The 25,386-nt window shown below is 42.7% G+C and overlaps 1 protein-coding gene across 1 annotated transcript in view; it reads left to right on the top strand.

Annotated features, from left to right (window-relative positions):
• LOC112220333 (whirlin-like) overlaps positions 1–25,386 on the top strand; it is a 141,095-nt gene that overhangs the window by 57,760 nt on the left and 57,949 nt on the right. The window lies entirely within an intron of this gene.

The raw sequence follows: 25,386 nt of genomic DNA, 5'->3' as shown, positions 1-25,386 counted from the left end.
CAGAACTGTCAATCAAATGATCTCGAGCTGCCTGCGTGCAGTCTGTCTTCCTGCTGCCTGCAGGCAGACCATTCGCTCCTAAGAAAAGCACCTTGAGGTTTGTTAAATACATGACTTACCAATACATTGAGTAGAAAGCAAACACATCTATCTTGCCTACCATAAAAAAACTGCAAATAAAAAATGTGTGTTATGGAGCCAACAATAATGGGCGATGCACACTTAAGCAGACCAGGATCCAATTGGTTGGCCTCTGTTGATTTCATGTTGTTTATTGCTAGCAAAGCTTAGGGCTTATTTTTCTGTAAATAGCCTAAAAGAAAATCTTTGACTATTTTCATTCAGTAAGTTTCCACTATCAGGATGGAGCCCAATATCATTGTGAATAGGCTTAGATGTTATTTCAAAGACAGAGCTCGCTGATATAAAATGGTGATTAAATGCATCAATAATGTAATTTTTTCCCGTAATGAAGCCAGTGTCTGAATTAATTTGTTGTTGCAGAGGAGGAAGTAGAACCCTTCAGGGATTTGACAGTTCTCCAGAATTTAGCCAGGTTCCCATTACAATCCGAAAAAGACGTTACATAATAATCAGATTTAGCCTTTCTGATTTGTTTTACACAATGTTTCCTCAGTTGCTTAAAATCTTACCAGTCCGGGCCTAAGCCTGTGTTCCTGGCATTGACCCAAGCATCATCTCTTTTATGAATGACATCTGATAATTCCGGAGTGTACCAGGCATTCGATCTACCTTTAACACTTCATTTTTTTATGGAGCACGATTATCCATAATAGTATTGAAGACCTCATCAAAAAGGCTCAAAGCTATATCAGGTAAAGGGATAGCTGAAACACAATCAAGGTCACTAAAATAAAGATCATGAAAAAAAGCCTTTTCACTGAAGTTTTTAAAGTTCCACGTTGTGATGATACAAGGCTTCAATTTTTGTATTCTCACATCTCTACCACAAACAACTGGGCAAAGGTCACTAATGTCTTGGGCAAAGACACCAGTAGAAGCATATTTCTTTGGTGTATTCGGTAAAATAAAATCAATCAGAGTCAACTTTGAAGGATCTTTGGGGTTGAACTGTGTAGGCTTAGTCACCAGCTGAGTTTGGTTGAGATCATTACACACCTTTTAGATTGTCTAAAGCTTGCAATTTCCAATTATAATTTAGGTCACCCAGAATAATAATTTCTGATTTAGTAAAAGAAGACAAACTAGTTAACTCCTCTAGTGCACAACGGTTAGCTGAGAGAGGACGATATACCCCTATAACAGAAACATTTTTCCCAAGACAAAGGCATAAAGATAGCAGCTAAAGTTATTTGGCAAGAGAAATGGATTTCAGTAAAGAGACAGAGAAAGGACTTTAATAAGAATGGCTACTCCACCATCTCTACCCTGTTTGTCAGCTCTGAACACATTATAACCCTCAATATTAGTCCAGAATGTTCTTCTCAACAGTAAAGGAGAGAACAGCACATGGCTGGGGTGTGTGGGGTCTTTGATGATGCCTCATGCTCAGGCCCTGTTTTGAGTAGATGTCCTGGTTGGTTGGAAGCATGGTACCAGTGATCTTCACCACCCGCTGCAGGGCTTTGCGGTCGTGGATGGAACAATTTCCGTATCACACCGTGATGCAACCGGTCAGGACACTCAATGGTGCAGCGGTAGTTTATGGAGAGGCGTGCCGAATTTCTTCAGCCACCTTAGGAAGTAAAGACACTGTTGCACCCTCTTGACAAGAATGGTGGTGTTGTTGGTCCATGGTCCTCGGTGATGTGTGGACGCCGAATAACTTAAAACTCATGACTCTCTCTAGTACAGCCCCATTGATGTGGATCAGGGCATGTTCCCTACTCTGCTTCCTGAAGTCAAAAATTAATTCCTTTGTTTTGCTGATATTGTCATGACACCACAATGCTAGTTCACTTCCTCCCTATAAGCTGACTTGTGGTTGTTGGTTATCAGGCCTACAACCGTGGTGTCGACAGCAAACATGATGATGGCGTTGATGTCGTGCAAAGCCATGCAGTCGTGGGTGAACAGGGAGTACAGCAGAGGACTGGGGTGCCCTGTGTTAAGAGTCAGTGTGGATGAGGTGTCTGCCCGTCAGGAAGTCCAGGATCCATTTGCAGAGGGTGGTGCGGAACTGTAGTCAATGAACAGCATTCTCACATAGGTAATCCTCTTGTCCAGATGTGTTACGACCGTGTGAATAGCGGTGGAAATGGCATCTTCCATGAATCTGTTGTGTTGGAGCAGTAAGCACATTGGAGTGGGTCCAGTGTGCCTGGCATGCCAGCCTTGATGTGGCCATGATCAGCCTCTCAAAGCACTTCATGATGACCGAAGTGAGCGCGACGGGGCTATAGTCATCTGGGCATGTCATTCAAACAAAGAGATGCCTCTCTGGCTACCAGTGCATATTTCCAAACTATGCATATAATGACACTTTCTAAAAACTATGCTGGTATTCTTTTGTCCATAACTTTACTGTTTATTAAATAATTCATAAATGGCACCATGCAGAGTTCTATATGGAACCATTTTGGTTAAGTGAAGAAGAACCTCATGGGTTCTGTTCAAATCCTATAAAAGGGTTCTGCATATAACTTTTTGGGGTACCATATATGAAGCAAGCAATAGAACCTTTTTCGGTTCTATAAGGGAGAAAAAAATTCTAAGAGTGTGGATAGCCTACTCGAACAATCGAAATGAAGTATGCAGGTATGTGAATTGTGATGGATGGTTAATTGCAGCCTGGAGGGCCACAGATCAAAGCCCAGGCCCAACTGACAGTTGACTCGATGGACACCAGGGTTTCCTCATTTTAATTTAAGGGCCACCGGGGCGCTCACAGGACAGACAGGAGTAAATAATCATGAGGGCAAAAACCTCCAAATTATTTCAAAGCACTCTCAGTAGACCATTTAAAACCCCTTTATGCTAAACCAGCATTGATTAAGTGGAGGGTAAGCTATGCTTGGTTTTTAATCAAATTAAACAAAATGGGGGGAAAACCAAAGTTTTTTTATGTTTCTAAAAATGAGATTCACCAACAGAAAATGCACATCTCTCATCCATGGACACTGGCTGGATAGGCTACACTTCTGCTCTCTAAATCCATGACATTATCAACTGTGTTACCTTTAACAACATGTTTGTGTGGATCTGAAAATGTCCCATTAGCGCTGCATGAAATTGTCACCTTGGCGTGTGTTTTTAAGGACACGCCTCAAATATAGCCACCCCTCCAACCTCAGCTGATGTTGGACAAGTAAATTGCCGAACCTGGTGTTAGGGCTAGAAAATGCCAGTGTACCAGTTTTCACACAATGAAATTGCAAACTAACGTGCTTTTGACACTTGTGCCTCCTTACCATCAGCCGAAAATAGAGCCCTAGGACAGTGGGATAGCATGGAAGGTAACACTAACAGGGTAACACACAGCTACGACCCACTGGTCATGTTCAGAAGTAGCACCTCATTCACCAAGATGGGGTCAGCCAGAGATGCTTACAGCTAGCAATCAAATCAAATCAAATCAAATTTTATTTGTCACATACACATGGTTAGGAGATGTTAATGCGAGTGTAGCGAAATGCTTGTGCTTCTAGTTCCGACAATGCAGTAATAACGAACAAGTAATCTAACTAACAATTCCAAAAAAACTACTGTCTTATACACAGTGTAAGGGGATAAAGAATATGTACATAAGGATATATGAATGAGTGATGGTACAGAGCAGCATAGGCAAGATACAATAGATGATATCGAGTACAGTATTATGAGACATGATGAGATGAGTATGTAAACCAAGTGGCGTAGTTAAAGTGGCTAGTGATACATGTATTACATAAGGATGCAGTCGATGATATAGAGTACAGTATCTACGTATGCATATGAGATGAATAATGTAGGGTAAGTAACATTATATAAGGTAGCATTGTTTAAAGTGGCTAGTGATATATTTACATCATTTCCCATCAATTCCCATGATTAAAGTGGCTGGAGTAGAGTCAGTGTTATTGACAGTGTGTTGGCAGTAGCCACTCAATGTTAGTGGTGGCTGTTTAACAGTCTGATGGCCTTGAGATAGAAGCTGTTTTTCAGTCTCTCGGTCCCAGCTTTGATGCACCTGTACTGACCTCGCCTTCTGGATGACAGCGGGGTGAACAGGCAGTGGCTCGGGTGGTTGATGTCCTTGATGATCTTTATGGCCTTCCTGTAGCATCGGGTGGTGTAGGTGTCCTGGAGGGCAGGTAGTTTGCCCCCGGTGATGCATTGTGCAGACCTCACTACCCTCTGGAGAGCCTTACGGTTGAGGGCGGTGCAGTTGCCATACCAGGCGGTGATACAGCCCGCCAGGATGCTCTCGATTGTGCATCTGTAGAAGTTTGTGAGTGCTTTTGGTGACAAGCCGAATTTCTTCAGCCTCCTGAGGTTGAAGAGGCACTGCTGCGCCTTCCTCACGATGCTGTCTGTGTGAGTGGACCAATTCAGTTTGTCTGTGATGTGTATGCCGAGGAACTTAAAACTTGCTACCCTCTCCACTACTGTTCCATCGATGTGGATGGGGGGGTGTTCCCTCTGCTGTTTCCTGAAGTCCACAATCATCTCCTTAGTTTTGTTGATGTTGAGTGTGAGGTTATTTTCCTGACACCACACTCCGAGGGCCCTCACCTCCTCCCTGTAGGCCGTCTCGTCGTTATTGGTAATCAAGCCTACCACTGTTGTGTGGTCCGCAAACTTGATGATTGAGTTGGAGGCGTGCATGGCCACGCAGTCGTGGGTGAACAGGGAGTACAGGAGAGGGCTCAGAACGCACCCTTGTGGGGCCCCAGTGTTGAGGATCAGCGGGGAGGAGATGTTGTTGCCTACCCTCACCACCTGGGGGCGGCCCGTCAGGAAGTCCAGTACCCAGTTGCACAGGGCGGGGTCGAGACCCAGGGTCTCGAGCTTGATGACGAGCTTGGAGGGTACTATGGTGTTGAATGCCGAGCTGTAGTCGATGAACAGCATTCTCACATAGGTATTCCTCTTGTCCAGATGGGTTAGGGCAGTGTGCAGTGTGGTTGAGATTGCATCGTCTGTGGACCTATTTGGGCGGTAAGCAAATTGGAGTGGGTCAAGGGTGTCAGGTAGGGTGGAGGTGATATGGTCCTTGACTAGTCTCTCAAAGCACTTCATGATGACGGATGTGAGTGCTACGGGCGGTAGTCGTTTAGCTCAGTTATCTTAGCTTTCTTGGGAACAGGAACAATGGTGGCCCTCTTGAAGCATGTGGGAACAGCAGACTGGTATAGGGATTGATTGAATATGTCCGTAAACACACCGGCCAGCTGGTCTGCGCATGCTCTGAGGGCGCGGCTGGGGATGCCGTCTGGGCCTGCAGCCTTGCGAGGGTTAACACGTCTAAATGTCTTACTCACTTTGGCTGCAGTGAAGGAGAGTCCGCATGTTTTCATTGCAGGCCGTGTCAGTGGCACTGTATTGTCCTCAAAGCGGGCAAAAAAGTTATTTAGTCTGCCTGGGAGCAAGACATCCTGGTCCGTGACTGGGCTGGGTTTCTTCCTGTAGTCCGTGATTGACTGTAGACAATGATGGTTGTTATTTGTTTTTAAGCTTATGCGGCGAACTTTTAAATAATGATACATTAAACTTCACAGTGCCATGGGCCCTGGTCAAAAGTAGTGCACCAAATAGGGAATAGGGTGCCATTTGGGACACATAGGGTGTCTTTAAATCCCTGTTGGGATGTGACTCTGCATCATTGAGTATGTAAGTCATCTTGTGGGTTTATTCCTGTTGTTATCCCTCTGTAAATGAACAACATGTTGATTATAGCTCTGTAATGCACTCTGGAGGTGGCCTTCAATCCATTTATGTCTAAATTCTAAAATATACTTTGGAATATTATTGTACACAGTGTCCACAGCCCCCGACAGGAATGAAAGTCCTTCTAACTGTAGTCATATTAACCAGGGGATGACTGTACGGTTACTGTGTGTCATCTAGCATTGGGATGATGGATTTGCTCAGTTCAATCCCTGCCAGGCTTGTATAAAAACATCCCAACCAGCCATGGTGGCAGCACTGTCTCGGTCTGTCTCTCTCTCTCTCCCTTTCTCTCTGCACACCAAATGACTGGGGTTTGTAAAAGCTTCCTTATGGCTTTACTCTCCAGCCTTATGGCTCTACTCTCCAGAGGCCATGTAAGTGTTGTAAGTGTTGTTGTAAAGTGTTGGGGTGTTTATAACAGCTAGCTAGTTTCCCAAATGGCACCCATGGGTTCCCCATGGATTCCCCATGGGCTCTGGTTTAAAGTAGTGCACTAAATAGAGAATAGGGTTCCATTTGGGACATAGTATGGGTCTTTGCTGGTAAAGTGCTCTGCCCAGAGACAGCTTTCTCCATGGTGGAAAAGGCTACTGACAGTCGTTTGCCCTTTTCATGACACCTGGCTGCTTCAGTCTAATTGAATTCAATGTCTTGAGAAAGGTCATGCCAAGCGCACCAGCATTAATACAATAACACAGTGTCAGAGCTGCGGATGAAACAACTCCTGCTGACACTAAGGCTGTCCTTTAATGAACTCCAGGGGCATCAAACACCCCAAAACTCTAAAGAGGCACAAAGTATGTGAGGATGGCTGGGAGGTGGTTCGCATTTTTCGAACACCTAAAACAGCTTTTTCTGCATACCTAAGCTGTCTGCATACCTCTTGAGCTGTCTGTATCCTCCTGACTGGTGATTCTTTTTTTAAAGAAACTAAATATGCTACTCTGCAAAAATCTGGGTAAAAGAGTCTTATTCAGTACATTTCGTTTTTGCTTGCTTTTTTAAAGGCTACCAACATTGCCAGCAGGCATGACAGCTAAGGTAGTTAAACAAACTAGCTACTCTGAACCTATCTGGTCTAGCTAAAGCCAAATTCATAAAACTGCTATGTGGCTAGAGGTAACACTGAGAAACAACAACAACATACTTTTTTTTAACAGGACATATGGGTTTGACGCCTCTGATGAACATTGTATGTGCAGACAAACTATTATGGACAACAATGTCTCAGTGCAGTTGACTACTAACACCAACCAGAGTGGAGACTAGAGTGCCTTCAGAAAGTATTCATACCTCTCGACTTATTCCACATTGTACAGCCTGAATTCAAAATGGATAAAATATTTTTTTAATATAACATTTTTTTCTCACCCATTTACACACATTATCCCATAATGCAAACATGTTTTAAACATTTTTTTAAATGTTTTGGAAATGGAATACAGAAATATCTCCTTTATATACAGTTGAAGTCAGAAGTTAGGTTGGAGTCATAAAAACTTGTTTTTCAACCACTCCACAAATTTCTTGTTAGCAAACTATAGTTTTGGCAAGTTGGTTGGGACATCTACTTTGTGCATGACACAAGTCATTTTTCCAACAATTGTTTACAGACAGATTATTTCACTTATAATTCACTGTATCACAATTCCAGTGGGTCAGAAGTTTACATACACTAAGTTGACTGTGCCTTTAAACAGCTTGGAAAATTGGTGGGTGGATATATAGGAGGACAACTCGTTTTAATGGCTGGAATGGAGTGAAACACCTACAAACACCTACCATTCCTTTATTCCATTCCAGCCATTCAATTTGATGTTCCTTCTATATCTCCACCCACCACTGGATTAATGGTATATCACAGTGGCTCTCTGACCAATACACAAACAGTATGATCTAAATCAGGATCTTGATGAAGGCATGGCATGTTAAGTTGAAAGCTGACCAGAGCTGATCTCATAGCAGTAAGAAAAGGTTGAGCTCCAATATAAAAAACACACCCAACACAGTGACTCTGTGGGGTTAGAGAGCACATATCTCAGGTGAGGAGAGCTGAACAGACATCCTATTAGATCTCCTTTGAAGTGTATTTTTTCCCTGCACTGTGTGTATGTCACAAAATGCACACTATTCCCTATATAGTGCACTACATTTGACCAGTGCTGACCAGGGGCTATAGAGCTTTGGTCAAAAGTAGTGCACTATATAGTACTAGTGCACTGTATAGGGAATAGTGTGCCATTTTGGGACGCACCTGTATTTGTTTTATCTGGCCCACTGTCATGAATCTCATTGATTATACAGTGGTGGGAGTGGGACAGTGATGTACTGTACGGTGTAGGTTTACTCATTGCTTTACTGTGAGAGGGGGATGAGGAGATGTGAGATGAAATGATCCCAAGACAGTGATCCCTATACAGTCAGACACTCTCTATTCCCATCTTGTGGATTGAAGTGTCTTCACTTCGTTGTGCCTCTCTGGGTCTCAGTGTTGCTGTCTTTTTCGGTATCAACTCGCTCTTTTTATGTCTCTTTTACTGTATCTCTCTCTCTCATTGCCTTCATCTGTCTCTCCCTCTCTATCTCCCTCTCTCATCCCTCTACAGTACAGTAGAAGGGTTCAGGCTGTGACAGAGAAGCGTTTGGCATTTGGCCACCCACCTCTGTTCCTCTACACTCGGACAGCCGTGACATTTTGCTCTCGTCTGTTCTCCACTGAAGGGAAAAGAAGAATAGGGAAAGATTAGATATAGACTGGCGCCGTGCCCACTCTGCTCTATGAATTGCAGCATTTGTCTTTTAAAACAGGATTCCCTAAGTGAAGGAAGGCAGCATTTGTCTTTTAAAACAGGATTCCCTAAGTGAAGAAAGGCAGCATTTGTCTTTTAAAACAGGATTCCCTAAGTGAAGGAAGGCAGCAGGGGGTTTGGGGAAATAGGGAGGTGTATGTCTGTTCCAAAAAGAGAGAGAGAGGGATGCCTAGATCGTGCCAGACTCCTGAGAAAAGACAACTGAGATGTCAGACTTTTACTGGATGGTGTTAAACTGAATTGAACAAATGCACTGCCGATCATACAAAGGAGATCACCACTACTTAACAAATTAGACAAAAGAGATTCAACATAATCAACAAAGGCTGACTCAACATAAATGACTAAATTAAACCTTTCCTTAGATGAGTCACACAAACAATGCTATAGACTTCCACAGAGGCCATTTAAGAGGAACTAGTGTACTAAAACAGAGTGCGGAGTCGGACTGAGAGCCAAGCTGAACACACTAATTTTTTTCCCGACCATTCAGCAGAACGATCAATTATCACGACGGATGGAAAGCCTCCCAACAACCAAATTGAAATTTTGTTCCTTAATCCATCCAAATATAAAGCACTGTGTGCAAGGGAGCAAAAGCCCTGTTGGAACCATTTTAGTTTGTAGAACGCCACTTTATCACGAGCAGTAATCAATCAAAACACTTTTGTTCATCTGTGAGTCAACAAGAATGCATACACAGAAAGTCCTTTGTGGTCCTTTGTAGCTCAGTTGGTAGAGCATGGCTCTTGTACTGTCAGGGTATTGGATTCGATTCCCAGGACCACACATATGTAAAATGTATGCCCGCATGACTAAGTTGCTTTGAATAAAAATTTATTTTATGTGTAAATACAATTTTGCTGATGGTGCCTTCAGAAACAATTCACACCCCTTGACTTTTTCTACATTTTGTTGGGTTACAGCCTGAATTTAAAATGGATTACAACGAGATGTTTTGTCACTGGCCTACACACTATAGCCCATAATTTTAGTGGAATTATGTTTTTTTTTTTTTCTCCAAAATATTTTAAAATGAAAAGCTGAAATGTCTTGAGTCAATAAGTATTCAACCCCTTTGTTATAGCAAGCCTACTGTAAATATGTTTAGGAGTAAAAATGTGCTTAACAAGTCACATACTAAGTAGCATGGACTCTGTGTGCAATAATAGTGTTTAACATGATCTTTGAACGACTACCTCATCTTTGTACCCCACACATACAATTATATGTACTGCAAGGTCCATCAGTCGAGCAGTGGATTTCAAACACAGATTCAACCACAAAGACCATGGAGGTTTTCCAATGCCTCGCAAAGAAGGGCACCTATTGGTACATGGGTAAAAAATGTAAAAGCTAGTTATTCATTACACTTTGGATGGTGTATCAATACACCCAGTTACTACAAAGATACAGTCTTCCTTCCTAACTCAGTTGCTGGCGAGGAAGGAAACCACTCAGGGATTTCATCACGAGGCCAATAGTGACTTTAAAACAGTTACAGAGTTTAAAGGCCTGTCTGTAATAGGAGAAAACTGAGGATGGATCAACAACATTGTATTTACTCCACAATATTAAACTAATTAACAGAGTGAAAAGAATGAAGCCTGTACAGAATACAAATATTCCAAAACATGCATACTGTTTGCAAAAAGGCAATAAAGTAATACTGCAAAACATTTGACAAAGCAATTACCTTTCTGTCCTGAATACAAAGTGTTATGTTTGGAGCAAGTCCAATATAACAAATTACCGAGTACCACTCTCCATATTTTCAAGCATAATGGTGGCTGCATCATGTTATGGGTATGCCTGTTATCGGTAAGGATTGGAGTGTTTTTCAGGATAAAAAATAAACATAATGGAGCTAAGCACAGACAAAATCTTAGAGGAAAATTTAATGCAGTCTGCTTTACACCAGACAGGGAGATTAATTCACCTTTTAGCAGGACAATAACCTAAAACACAAGGCTAAATCTACACTGAAGTTGCTTACCAAGAACACAGTGAGTGTTCCTGAATGGCCGAGTTACAGTTTTGACTCAAATCTACTTGAAAATCTTTGGCAAGACCTGAAAAAGGTTGTCTAGCAATGATCAATAACCAATTTGACAGAATTTGAAAAATGTTGCAAATGTTGCACAATCCAGGTGTGGAAAATCTTAGCAATTTACCCAGAAAGACACAGCTGTAATTGCTGCCAAAGGTGCTCCTACAAAGTATTTACTTCGGGGTGTGAATACTTACAGTTGAAGTCGTAAGTTTACATACACCTTAGCCAAATACATTTAAACTCAGTTTTTCACAATTCCTGACATTTAATCCTAATAAAAATTCCCCGCCTTAGGTCAGTTAGGATCACCACTTTATTTTAAGAATATGAAATGTCAGAATAATAGTTATTTCAGCTTGTATTTCTTTCATCACATTCCCAGTGGGTCAGAAGTTTATATACACTCAAATAGTATTTGGTAGCATTGTGTTTAATTTGTTTAACTTGGGTCAAACGTTTCAGGTAGCCTTCCACAAGCTTCCCACAATAAGTTGGGTGAATTTTGGCTCATTCCTCATGACAGAGCTGGTGTAACTGAGTCAGGTTTGTAGGCCTCCTTGCTCACACACGCTTTTTTAGTTCTGCCCACAAATTGTCTATAGGTGTGAGGTCAGGGAGTTGTGATGGCCACTCCAATACCTTGACTTTGTTGTCCTTAAGCCATTTTGCCACAACTTTGGAAGAATGCTTGGGGTCATTGTCCATTTGGAAGACCCATTTGCGACCAAGCTTTGACTTCCTGACTGATGTCTTGAGATGTTGCTTCAATTTACCCATGTAATTTTCCTCCCTCATGATGCCATCTATTTTGTGAAGTGCACTCGTCCCTCCTGCAGCAAAGAACCCTCACAATATGATGCTGCCACCCCGTGCTTCACGGTTGGGATGGTGTTCTTCGGCTTTGCAGCCTACCCCTTTTTCCTCCAAACATAACGATGGTCATTATGGCCAAACAGTTCTATTTTTGTTTCATCAGACCAGAGAAAATTTCACCAAGAAGTACAATCTTTGTCCCCATGTGCAGTTACAAAAGTACGATCTTTGTCCCCATGTGCAGTTGCAAACCGTAGTCTGGCTTTTGTATGGTGGTTTTGGAGCAGTGGCTTCAACCTTGCTGAGGAGCCTTTCAGGTTATGTCGATATAGGACTCGTTTTACTGTGGATATAGATACTTTTGTACCTGTTTCCTCCAGCATCTTCACAAGGTCCTTTGCTGTTGTTCTGGGATAGATTTGCACTTTTCACACCGAAGTATGTTCATCTCTAGGAGACAGAATGCGTCTCCTTCCTGAGCGGTATGACGGCTGCTTGGTCCCATGGTGTTTATACTTGTTTACTATTGTTTGTACAGATGAACGTGGTACCTTCAGGGGTTTGGAAATTGCTCCCAAGGATGAACCAAACTTGTGGAGATTTAAAAAAAATCTGAGGTCTTGGCTGATTTCTTTTGATTTTCCCATGATGTCAAGCAAAGAGGCACTGAGTTTGAAGGTAGGCCTTGAAATACATCCACAGGTACACCTCCAATTGACTAAAATGATGTCAATTAGCCCATCAGAAGCTTCTAAAGCCATGACATCATTTTCTGGAATTTTCCAAGCTGTTTAAAGTCACAGTCAACTTAGTGTATTTAAACTTCTGACCCACTGGAATTGTGATACAGTGAATTATAAGTGAAATAATCTGTCTGTAAACAATTGTTGGAAAAATTAATAGTGTCATGCACAAAGTAGATGTCCTAACTGACTTGCCAAAACTATAGTTTGTTAACAAGAAATTTGTGGACTCCAACTTAAGTGTATGTATACTTCCGACTTCAACTGTAGGTAACAAACAAATAGCTAGTAGACATGCTGGTAAAAATTTAGTAAAACTGATTTAAGTTTGCCTGCATTAAAGTCCCCGGCCACTAGGAGAGCCGCTTCAGGGTGAGCATTTTCTTCTTTGCTTATGACCTCATAGAGTTGGTTGAGGGTGGTCTTAGTGCCAGCTTTGCTTTGTGGTGGTAAATAGACGGCTATGAATAATACAGATGAGAACTCGCTTTGTAGATAGTGTGGACAACAGCTTATCTTAAGGTTCTCTACCTCAGGCGAGCAATACCTCAAGACTTCTTTAATATTAGACATTGCACACCAGCTGTTATTGACAGAAATACACACACCCCCACCCCTCGTCTTACCAGAGGCAGCGTCTCTGTTCTGCTGGTGCATGGAAGCTCTATATTGTCTGTTTCTTCGTTCAGCCACGTCTTGGTGAAGATGTTACAGTTTTTATCTACCCTTTGGTAGCATAATCTTAATAGTAGGTCATCAATTTTATTTTCTAATGATTGCACGTTAGCAAGAGGAATGGAAGGCATTGGGAGTTTACTCGCTTGTGTTGTCACACAAGCTGAGAAAGTGAGACAAAGAGAAAGAAAGAGAACAAGAAAGACATGGAGAGAGATGAGGAATCGATGGGCTGTGTTTCATGGCTATGAATGGCGATCCAGTTGTACTCATTTGTAGCCTTAGTCATATTTCAGAAAACACAGTCGCTTATTATTCATCTCCACATTGATTGGCCGAAAGATGGCACCGTACTGGATGGATATTTTGTGATTCTTTTATCGTTTATTCTACATTTTTTTCTCACTATATCTGCTATCAAGAACTTTTGAACATCAGATCGTCAGTTAATTACCTCAATTCTGGCTTCGACCTCGACTCATCTTCCCTGAGCTCTTTTTGTCATTTCAACCCAATTTTTGGGCTACCCAAATGGAAACACTGACATTACAGAGGCAAGAGGAGAGATCCTCGGAAGATTAAGGCGAGGGGAGATCCTGGTAAGATTAAGGTGAGGGGAGATCCTGGTAATATTAAGGCGAGGGGAGATCCTGGTAAGATTAAGGCAAGGGGAGATCCTGGTAATATTAAGGCAAGGGGAGATCCTGGTAAGATTAAGGCGAGGGGAGATCCTGGTAAGATTAAGGCGAGGGGAGATCCTGGTAAGATTAAGGGGAGATCCTGGTAAGATTAAGGCGGGGAGATCCTGGTAAGATTAAGGCGAGGGGAGATCCTGGTAAGATTAAGGGGAGATCCTGGTAAGATTAAGGCGAGGGGAGATCCTGGTAAGATTAAGGCGAGGGGAGATCCTGGTAAGATTAAGGCGAGGGGAGATCCTGGTAAGATTAAGGCAAGGGGAGATCCTGGTAAGATTAAGGCGAGGGGAGATCCTGGTAAGATTAAGGCTAGGTGAGATCCTGGTAAGATTAAGGCTAGGTGAGATCCTGGTAAGATTAAGGCGAGGGGAGATCCTGGTAAGATTAAGGCGAGGGAGATCCTGGTAAGATTAAGGCGAGGGGAGATCCTGGTAAGATTAAGGCGAGGGGAGATCCTGGTAAGATTAAGGCTAGGTGAGATCCTGGTAAGATTAAGGCTAGGTGAGATCCTGGTAAGATTAAGGCGAGGGGAGATCCTGGTAAGATTAAGGCGAGGGGAGATCCTGGTAAGATTAAGGCGAGGGGAGATCCTGGTAAGATTAAGGCGAGGGGAGATCCTGGTAAGATTAAGGCGAGGTGAGATCCTGCTAAGATTAAGGCGAGGGGAGATCCTGCTAAGATTAAGGCGAAGGGAGACCCGGACACCTCTTTACTCCATTCTACTGGCCACTTGATGATAAGATGGATGATCTCCGATCGCAGATTAACTACCAATGGGACTGTCGAAACTGCAATATTCTCTATTTTTCTGAAACATGGCACTCGGACAAGATACCCCCCATGACTATCCAACTCGATGGATTCTCCATTCACTGAGCCGACAGTGGAGTCGAGGAAATAGAGGGGGGAGGAGGTTTGCCTGTTCATCAACAATAACTGGTGTGCTGACTTGAGCGTGGTGGAAGTGTCGGAATACCTGATGGTTAAATGCCAACTCTTACCTCCCGAGTGAATTTTCAGCTATTATAGTGACTGTTCTATACATTCAACCCCAGGACAAGTAAAATAACAAGCTGGCACTTAACAAACTGTACAAGATAACCAAGCAGGAAAACTTAATCATTTTACTAGGTAAATTGACCGAGAACACATTTTCAATTACAGCAATGACCTAGGGAATAGTTACAGGGGGAGGAGAGGGGATGAAGGAGCCAATTGGAATACAAGGCCCTCCCTCATCCTCCATTCGGCAAATCAAATCATGACTCTGTACAAATGCTTCCTGTTTACAAGCAGAAGCTCAAACAGGAATTACCCGTGACTCGCTCTGTTGAGAAATGGTCTCCAGAATCAGAGATTATGCTACAGGACTGCTTTGCTAGCGCTGATTGGAATATGTTTCAGGACTTTCAGGACTGCGGATAACATCGACGAGCTAACCACCTCCGTCACTGACTTCATTTGCAAATGCATCGGGGACGTTGTCCCCGCGGTGAAGGTTCTCTGCTTCCCCAATCAAAAGCCCTGGATGAACACTGAGGTTGGTGCTAAACTAAAGGACAGGGCCATCACACACAGAGCTATTGCAAACAATCCTGAGGCTACGGCTGAGGTCAGGAACATGTACAATAAGTACACATTTTACACAATCATGTGTTCTCTACTCCGACAATTAATCCACAGATAAAAGCAGAAACCTTGTTTCTTTCTAGTGATCTCTCCTCCTTCAGTCTGCTTCTTCTTCTTCTGTGGACTTTATATGGCTGTTGGCAACCAACTGTAAGGTGCATTACCGCCACCAACTGGACTGGAGTGTGGACCTCAGTTCATCTTTCATCACCCACCTGGGTACAGTAATTGCTCCTAAAAACCAATGAGGAGATGGGAGAGGAGGGACTAGAACCAAGTTATGTTTTAGAGCCTGGCTATGCAGACACTCTCGAGTAGTTTGGATAAAATGTATGTGGACACCTGCTCGTTGAACATCTCATTCCAAAATCATGGGCATTAATATGGAGTTGGTCCCTCCTTTGCTGCTATAACAGCATCCACTCTTCTGGGAAGGCTAAGGGTCCTAGGCCAAACCATGAAATACAGCCTCAGACATTATTCCTCCTCCACCAAACTTTACAGTTGCCACTATGCATTGGGTTAAATAGCGTTCCCCTGACATCCACCAAACCACGATTTGTCCCTCAGATTGCCAGTTGGCGATGCTTGAGTCATCACTCCAAAGAACGCATTTCCACTGCTCCAGAGTCTAATGGCGGCAGGCTTTACACCACTCCAGCCTACACTTGGCATTGCGCATGGTGAGCTAGGCTTGTGTGTGGCTGCTCAGCCATGGAAACCCATTTCATGAAGCTCCCGACAAACAGTTCTTGTGCTGATGTTGCTTCCAGAGGCAGTTTAGAACTCGGTAAGTGTTGCAACCGAGGACAGACGATTTCAGCACTCGGCAGTCCCGTTCTGTGAGCTTGTGTGGCCTACCACTTCACGGCTGAGCCTTTGTTGCTCCTAGACGTTTCCACTTCACAATAACAGCACTTACGGTTGACCGGGACAGCTCTAGCAGGGCAGAAATATGACAAACTGACTTGTTGGAAAGGTGGCATCCTATGACGGTGCCACGTTGAAAGTCACGGAGCTCTTCAATACAGCCATTCTACTGCCAATGTATGTTTATGTAGATTGTATGGCTGTGTGCTCAAATGTATGGCTGTGTGCTCAAATGTACACACCTGTCAGCAACGGTGTGGCTGAAATAGCCGAATCCACTAATTTGAAGGGGTGGCCACATACTTTTGTGTATATATAGTGTATGTAAATCTATTTTGCAATGCTCAATCACACAACCCGGGTGGTATGGTCAGCATGTATGGCTTCATATCACAGTGACCACCACACTGTAGCACTCACATCTGTGGTAATCATTAAGTCCTTTGAGAGGCTGATTATGGCACACATCGGCAGGGTAGCCTAGTGGTTATAGCATTGGACTAGTAACCGGAAGGTTGCAAGTTCAAACCCCCCAGCTGACAAGGTACAAATCTGTCGTTCTGCCCCTGAACAGGCAGTTAACCCTGTCATTGAAAATAAGAATTTGTTCTTAACTGACTTGCCTGGTTAAATAAAGGTTAAATAAAAAACACATCAACTCCATCATCCCAGACACTCTAGACCCACTCCATTTTGCATACCGCCACAGCAGATCCAAAGACGACGCAATCTGAATTGCACCCCACACTGCCCTCACCCACCCAAATAAGAGGAATACCTATGTAAGAATGCTGTTCATTGACTACAGCTCAGCTTTCAACACCATTGTCCCCTCCAAGCTCGTCACCAAGCTTAGGAGCCTTGGTCTGAACACCTCCCTCTGCAGCTGGATCCTGGACTTCCTGATGGTCCGACCCCAGGTGGTGAGGGTAGGCAACATCACATCCACCATGCTGACCCTCAACACAGGGGCCCCACAGGGATTTAGTCCCCTCCTGCAGGGAGGAGATCAGTGACGTGGCATTGTGGGGCGGAACAACAACTTCTCCTTCAACGTTAGTAAGACCAAGGAGCTGATCGTGGACTGCAGGAAATGGGGGGCTGAACACTCCCCCATCCACATCGACGGGGCTGCAGTGGAGCGGGTCAAGAGCTACAAGTTCCTCGGTGTCCAAATCACTAAGAATTTAAATGGTCCACACACCTCCATTCAATCGTGAAGAAGGTGCGATAGTGCCTCTTCCCCCTCAGGAGGTTGAAAAGGTTTGGCATCGGCCTTCAAATCTTCAAAAAGTTATACAGCTGTACCATTGAGAGCATCTTGACTGGCTGCATCACTGCGTGGTATGGCAATAGCACTGCCCTCGATCGCATGGTGCTACAATTGATGGGGCGTACAGCCCAGTACATCACTGGGGCCGAGCTCCCTGCCATCCAGGACCTCTATATCAAGCGGTGTGAAAGGAAGGCCCGGAAAATTGTTAAAGACTCAAGCCATTGAATGTTCTCTCTGCTTTTGATTGGCAAGGGGTACCGGTGCATCAAGTCTGACACCAACAGGCTCCTGAACAGCCTATATCTCCATGCCATAAGACTACTAAATGGCTAACAAAATGGTTACAGGACTATCTGAGTTGACCTTTGTATTTTATTGTTATTTTTTCACTGTCTCTAGGCACACTTACAGGGCCCTTCACATTATGCACACTGACACTCCAACACACAAACACTCCATCACATCACTTTATCACACACACATATGCACATAAATGTATACTAACTCTACACACACCCACTCACATACAATCATCAGATACGCTGCTACTACTCTGTTTATCATATCCTGTTGCCTAGTCACCTTTCCCCTGTACATATCTACCTCTATCGATCCAGTATTCCTGCACATTATATATATATATGGTACTGGAACTGACCCTGTATGTAGTATGCCCACTTACTTTGTGTTGTTCTTATTTTTATATCTTGTGTGTTTTTGTTCTACCTTGTTATTTTTAGTATTACATTGTTATTGATTACTGCATTGTTGAGGTTAGAGCTAGCAAGAAAGGCATTTCACTGTACTTGTGCTTGTGACATTGAAACTTAGCCTCTCGTTTGTAAATAACATTGTCATTGGTCCAGCGTCGCTGCTGGTTAATTACTCAGGATGCTCCCTGACGGCTTGGCCACGCTCTGATCAAACTCAGCACATTGTGTGTGTGTGTGTGTGTGTGTGTGTGTGTGTGTGTGTGTGTGTGTGTGTGTGTGTACACGAAGCAGTACTAACTTCCCATGCCAGCTTCTCTGAGCCCTGTGTGTGTGTACACGAAGCAGTACTAACTTCCCATGCCAGCTTCTCTGAGCCCTGTGTGTGTGTACACGAAGCAGTACTAACTTCCCATGCCAGCTTCTCTGAGCCCTGTGTGTGTGTACACGAAGCAGTACTAACTTCCCATGCCAGCTTCTCTGAGCCCTAGTGCTGAATACTTAACAGAAATTTGTTAGTTATTTTCCGTTTTTTAAACATCTAATTGACTGATAAATCTCTACAGATAAATCAGATCAAGCCCGAACTGTGCGATGTAGTAAGGAGTTGTAGTTTCCAACAGGCCAATACTCCACATAATTTAGCGCAGAAAACATAGTAATTAACTACAATTACCATAATCCAAAGCACACCTATTTGTCCATTCTGAGACTGAGAGAAGAGGCCGAAGAACGCGCGATCAAGAGGGATAGAGAGCAGTTGCTTCGTGAGGTATCTCTATCTGAAAATACATGGTCTAAGATTGATAATTGGTATTCAGCAGCCATAAAAGTATGCCTTATTTACTTTCAAGAATTACTAAAATAGTGATTTTGTCAGACAGCATAGGCAGTAGCCCTATATAGGCGTAAAACAAATGTAACATACACAATAACTGAAATAGTGTATTAAAGTAAAGTAATGTGAATAAATTATGGTAAATTAGTGATAAGCAGTAATGAGCAGTCACTACTATCATGGAAATCATTCAAATCACATAATGCATAGTGCATTTAATGTAAAAATATTTTATAAAAACCGAAATCGAAAACCGTGATTATTTTGTAATACTTCAAAAAGCTGTAATCGCTCAGCACTACTGAGCCCTCAAATGGAATTATAATGAGGAGGGACAGAAGATAGAGGGAGGAGAGTGGTGTCAGAGAGAGAGAGAGAGAGAGAGAGAGAGAGAGATACTTTATAAAAGTTTAACACCATCCAGTAAAAGTCTGACATCTCAGTTGTCTTTTCTCAGGAGTCTGGCACGATCTAGGCATCTCTCTCTCTTTTTGGAACAGACATACACCTCCCTATTTCCACAACCCCCCTGCTGCCTTCCTTCACTTAGGGAATCCTGTTTTAAAAGACAAATGCTGCCTTCCTTCACTTAGGGAATCCTGTTTTAAAAGACAAATGCTGCATTTCTTCACTTAGGGAATCCTGTTTTAAAAGACAAATGCTACATTTCTTCACTTAGGGAATCCTGTTTTAAAAGACAAATGCTGCCTTTCTTCACTTAGGGAATCCTGTTTTAAAAGACAAATGCTACATTTCATAGAGCAGAGTTGGACAAATGGGCACGGCGCCAGTCTATATCTAATCTTTTCCCTATTCTTCTTTTCCCTTCAGTGGAGAACAGACAAGAGCGAAATGTCACGGCTGTCCGAGTGTAGAGGAACAGAGGTGGGTGGCCAAATGCCAAACGCTTCTCTGTCACAGCCTGGACCCTTCTACTGTACTGTAGAGGGATGAGAGAAGGAGATAGAGAGGGAGAGACAGAGACAGATGAAGGCAATGAGAGAGAGAGAGATACAGTAAAAGAGACATAAAAAGAGCGAGTTGATACCGAAAAAGACAGCAACACTGAGGCCCAGAGAGGCACAACGAAGTGAAGACACTTCAATCCACAAAATGGGAATAGAGAGTGTCTGACTGTATAGGGATCACTGTCTTGGGATCATTTTATCTCACATCTCCTCATCCCCTTCTCCCATCTCACAGTAAAGCAATCTTCCCCTTACACCAGTGGTATTCAAAGTCGGGATGTCAATGACCCGGATGTCAATGGCGTGCGTACTGGGAGCGGAGTCAGGTGCAAGAGAGAAGAGAGTTGTGAACAGGCGCACACTTTATTGAGGCAGGAGAAACCAAGAGACGGACGCACTGTGTCAAAACCTCCAGCCAATGCAAAAGTGCAAACGCGCAAACAGTCACAATAATATAGTATAAACACAATAACATACCCCGTGAAATAAAACACAGAATAAATGCATACCAGTAAAGCGCTTCAACACATACATAACACAAAACAATCTCACACAAAGACATGAGGGGGAACAGAGGAATAAATACATGTAGTGTGATTGGGGAATGAAAACCAGGTGTGCAGGAAACAAGACAAAACAAATGGATAAATGAAAAATGGAGCGGCGATGGCTAGAAAGCCGGTGACGTCGACCGCCAAACGCCGCCCGAACAAGGAGAGGGCCGACTTCGGTGGAAGTCGTGACACCGGAACTACAGTGGGCTTGCCAAAATGTTAAATTTACCATGCCTTCAGAAAGTATTCACACCCCTTGACTTTTTCCACATTTTGTTGTAATTTACAACTTGAATTTAAAATGGATTCAATTGAGATTTTCTGTCACTGGCCTACACACAATACCCCATAATGTCAAAGTGGAATTATGTTTTTTCGAAATATTTATAAATTAATACACAATGAAAAGCTGAAATATCTTGAGTCAATGGCAAGTTCAGCAGTAAAAATGTGTCACATAATAAGTTGCATGGACTCACTCCGTTTGTAATAATACTGCTTAGCGATTATAAACATACCCATAACATGATGCAGCTACCACTATGCTTAAAAATATGGAAAGTGGTACTCAGTAACGTATTGGATTGGATTTTCTCCAAACATAACACTTTGTATTCAGGACAAAAAGGTAATTGCCTGACCACATTTTTTGCAGAATTACTTTATTGCCTTGTTGCAAACAGGATGCATGTTTTGGAATATGTGATATTCTGTACAGGCTTCCTTCTTTTCACTTTGTAATTTAGGTAAGTATTGTGGACTAACTACAATGTTGTTGATCCATCCTCAGTTTGCCCCTGTCAAAGCCTAAACTCTAACTGTTTTAAAGCCACCATTGGCCTCAAGGGGAAATGTTCCTTCCTCCCCGGTAACTTTATCTTTGTAGTGACTGAGTGTATTGATACACCATCCAAAGTGTAATTAATAACTTCACCATGCTCAAAGGGATATTCAATGTCTTCTAATTCATTTTTACCCATCTACTAATAGGTGCCCTTCCTTGCAAGGCATTGGAAAACCTGCCTGGTCTTTATGGTTGAATCTGTAGTTGAAATTCACTGCTCGACTGAGGGACCTTACAGATAATTGCATGTGTGGGGTACAGAGATGAGGTACACCACCGGTCCAAAGTTTTAGAACACCTACTCATTCAAGGGTTTTTCTTTATTTTTACTATTTTCTACATTGTAGAATAATAGTGAAGACATCAACACTATGAAATAACACATGGAGTATTGAACTAACCCAAAAAGTGTTACACAAATCAAAATATATTTTATATTTGAGATTCTTCAAATAGCCACCCTTTGCCTTGATGACACTTTTGCACACTCTTGGCATTCTCTCAACCAGCATCATGAGGTAGTCACCTGAAATGCATTTCAATTAACAGGTGTGCCTGTTAAATAAAGAAAAACTCTTGAATGAGTAGGTGTTCTAAAACTTTGGACCGGTAGTGTAGTCATTCAAAAATCATGTTCAGGATGGCTGTTTTCCAGGATTTTAAAAAAAATGGAATGGAGCTAAGCACAGTCAAATTCCTAGAGGAAAACCTAGTTCAGTCTGCTTTCCACCAGACAGGGAGATTAATTCACTTTTCAACAGGACAACAACCTAAAACACAAGGCCAAATCTACACTGGGGTTGCTTACCAAGAAGACAGTGAATGTTCCTGAGTGACGAGTAACATTTTTTTCTTAAATCTACTTGAAAATCTATGGCAAGACCTGAAAATGGTTGTCTAGTCATGATCAACATCCAATTTGACTGAGCTTGAAGAATTCTGAAGAGAATAATTGGCAAATGTTGCACAATTAAAATAAAGTGGTGATCCTAACTGACCTAAGACAGGGAATTTTTACTCTGATTAAATGTCAGGAATTTAGTTTTACTGTATATATACATATATTGATTTTTTTACCAACGTTTTCTTTACACATTTATTTTGAAGGTCATTTGTTGATTTAAAAATCTAATTGTACAGATGTTAAGGTTGTGTCAAAAGATTTGTGGTGGGCTGCTGTCACAAGAAAAAGTGGCGTCCCCAGAAGATCTGGCGTAAAAAATTGGGTCACTGCTGAAAATGTTTGAATACCGCTCCCCTTCGCCACATAGTACATTACTGACCCACCCCAACCAGTGTAATGTCAATGGGATTCAAGACAGTGGGCCAGATCAAACTAATACAGGATGCTCTCCAAAAGCAACACTATTACTTCTATAGTGCACTACTGGTCAGCCCTGGTCAAAAGTAGTGCACTATATAGGGAATAGCGTGCCTTTTGTGACATGCACACAGTGTAGGGAAGAAAGACACTTAAAAGGGGATCTAATACGATGTCTGTTCAGCTCTCCTCACCTGAGACATGCTCTCTAACCCCACAGAGTCACTGTGTTGGGTGTGTTTTTTATATTGTAGCTCAACCTGTTCTTACTGCTATGAGATCAGCTCTGGTCAGCTTTCAACTCTCTCTCCCATCTGATTCACTTAACATGCCATGCCTTCATCAAGATCCTGATTTAGATCATACAGGTTGTGTATTGGTCAGAGAGCCACTGTGATATAACAGTTATCTAGTGGTGGATGGTGGGTGGAGATATAGGAGGAACATTTCATTGTAGTGGCTACAATGGAATAAAGAAATGGTATGTGTTTGATAGCTTTCCATTCAGTCCAATAGCCACCACTGCAGTACCCCAAAAGCTTTACAGGCTCCATTCCCCCCTGAACTGTAGATCTGGTTGGGATCTGATTGGCTTCCAAGGCTGTTTCTGTAGTTGTGATTTGAGTTGTTGCTTTCTTGTGGAGGTGTTGGCACACAAGCTGAGAAAGTGAGACAGAGAGAAAGAAAGAGAACAATGAAGACATAGAGCGAGATGAGGAATCAATGGATATGTGAGAGTTGCGATAGAAAGGTGTGTGGGGAAAACAATGGGCTGTGTTTCATCGATCCAGTTGTACTCATCTGTAGCCTGAGTCGAATTTCCAGAAAACACAGTCGCTTATTATTCATCTCCACATTGATTGGCCTCTCATTTGTAAATATAATTATCATTGGTCCAGCCAGCGTCGCTGCTGGTTAATTACCCAGGATGCTCCCTGGCGGCTTGCCCACACTTGGATTTGACGCAGCGCATTGATCTGTGTGTGTGCATGTGTGTGCACTCGCGCGCATGTGCTATGAGGAAGCAGTACCTTCTTTGCCAGCTTCTCTAAGCCCCCTAATGAAATTATAATAAGGAAGGAGGGATGGAGGAGAGGAGGGGTGGGGGGGTGCCAACTCAGTGCCAACTTTATGACAACAGCAGGAGATGCAGCACACCATCACTGTCAGTTGGCGCCTCTGTGGTGACTCAGCATGATCAGAGACTCTTCTGGGTGTGTGTGAGTGTATGAGAGAAATAGAGAGGACAAATGGCAAGGGACTCTCACTCCCATAATACCTCAATACCAGTCACTGAATACACTAAATATCTTTTGAGGGATTACTGAAGTTGTTGTTGGTGCGATTTGGTTGACTAAGCTCAGTGAAATAAATTATAACAACCCATGTGAGAACAGCTGACATCTGGAAATAATGATGAATTGCTAAACACCAAATTAAACTCTAAATGCAAAACTAATGGTGAAGGAGGGTGTGAGGGGGTGTGGGGGTGCACAAGTCTTTGATTTTACCACACCGCTCCCTTTATTGACCCCAACGACATGCTTTGAAAGAATGGGGATGAAATTGGCTTAATCTCTGGCAGGAACAGTACTGGGCCCATATTCATAAAGCATCTCAGAGTAGAAGTGCCCATCTAGGATCAGGTCCCCCTGTCCATATAATCTTATGCATTATGTTCTAAAAGGCTAAACTGATCCTAGATCAGCGCTCCTTCTCAAATAAAATGTTATTTGTCACGTACACATGGTTAGCAGATGTTATTGCGAGTGTAGCGAAATGCTTGTGCTTCTAATTCTGACAGTGCAGCAATATCAACAAGTAATCGAACAATTCCACAACAACTAACTAATACATACAAATACTAAAGGGATGGAATAAGAATATGTACATAATTTCAGGTTTGAAGGTAAGACCCAGGTGCAGACAATGTCGAAGTAACAAAGGTTTATTAAATCGAACACGGGCATGCAAAGTTACAGGACGACAGGCAGGCTCAGGGTCAGGTTAAGCAGGAAGGTCAAAACTGGGAAAACTAGGAAACAGGCACTATAGATAGGACAGAAGCAAGGGGGAAACCGCTGGTCGGTCTGAATGAACAAAACGAACTGGCAACAGACAAACAGAGAACACAGGTATAAATACACAGGGGATAATGGGGAAGATGGGCGACACCTGGAGGGGGGTGAAGACAATCACAAAGGCAGGTGAAACAGATCAGGGTGTGACATATAAATATATGGATGAGCAGTGACCGAGCGGCATAGGCAAGATTCAATACATGGTATAAAATACAGTATGTGGGAGTAATACAAATATGTAAATATCATTATTAAAGTGGCATTTATAAAGTGACTAGTGATCCATTTATTAGAGTTGCCAATTCTTTCAAGTCTGTATGTAGGCAGCAGCCTCTCTGTGTTAGTGATACATTTAATGAATACAGGCCCTGGTCTTGTTGCAGCTAGCTAACTTTATAAAGGTCAGTGTTAGCCATCCCTGAAAGGCCAGTCTGTCTGGTCTCTGTTTAATGTAGTCTGTCACTAGCTGCTGCATATGTGATTTATCTATACAGTTCACAGTGCTATATCAGTTAACACATAATAATATTGTAGATGATCAGAGGTCAGCCTAGTGATCCATATTGCTAAGGTCCAAGGTAAGATACTGTAAGAGTCCACAAGGGGAGTGCAGAAAGACCTAGGGTTATGGTTATGGAGCCCTACAGATGGAG

The sequence above is a fragment of the Oncorhynchus tshawytscha genome, linkage group LG20 (genome assembly GCF_018296145.1).
Source record: "Oncorhynchus tshawytscha isolate Ot180627B linkage group LG20, Otsh_v2.0, whole genome shotgun sequence".
In the NCBI taxonomy this organism is placed as follows: domain Eukaryota; kingdom Metazoa; phylum Chordata; class Actinopteri; order Salmoniformes; family Salmonidae; genus Oncorhynchus; species Oncorhynchus tshawytscha.
This window is presented reverse-complemented; position numbering and strand designations above follow the sequence as displayed.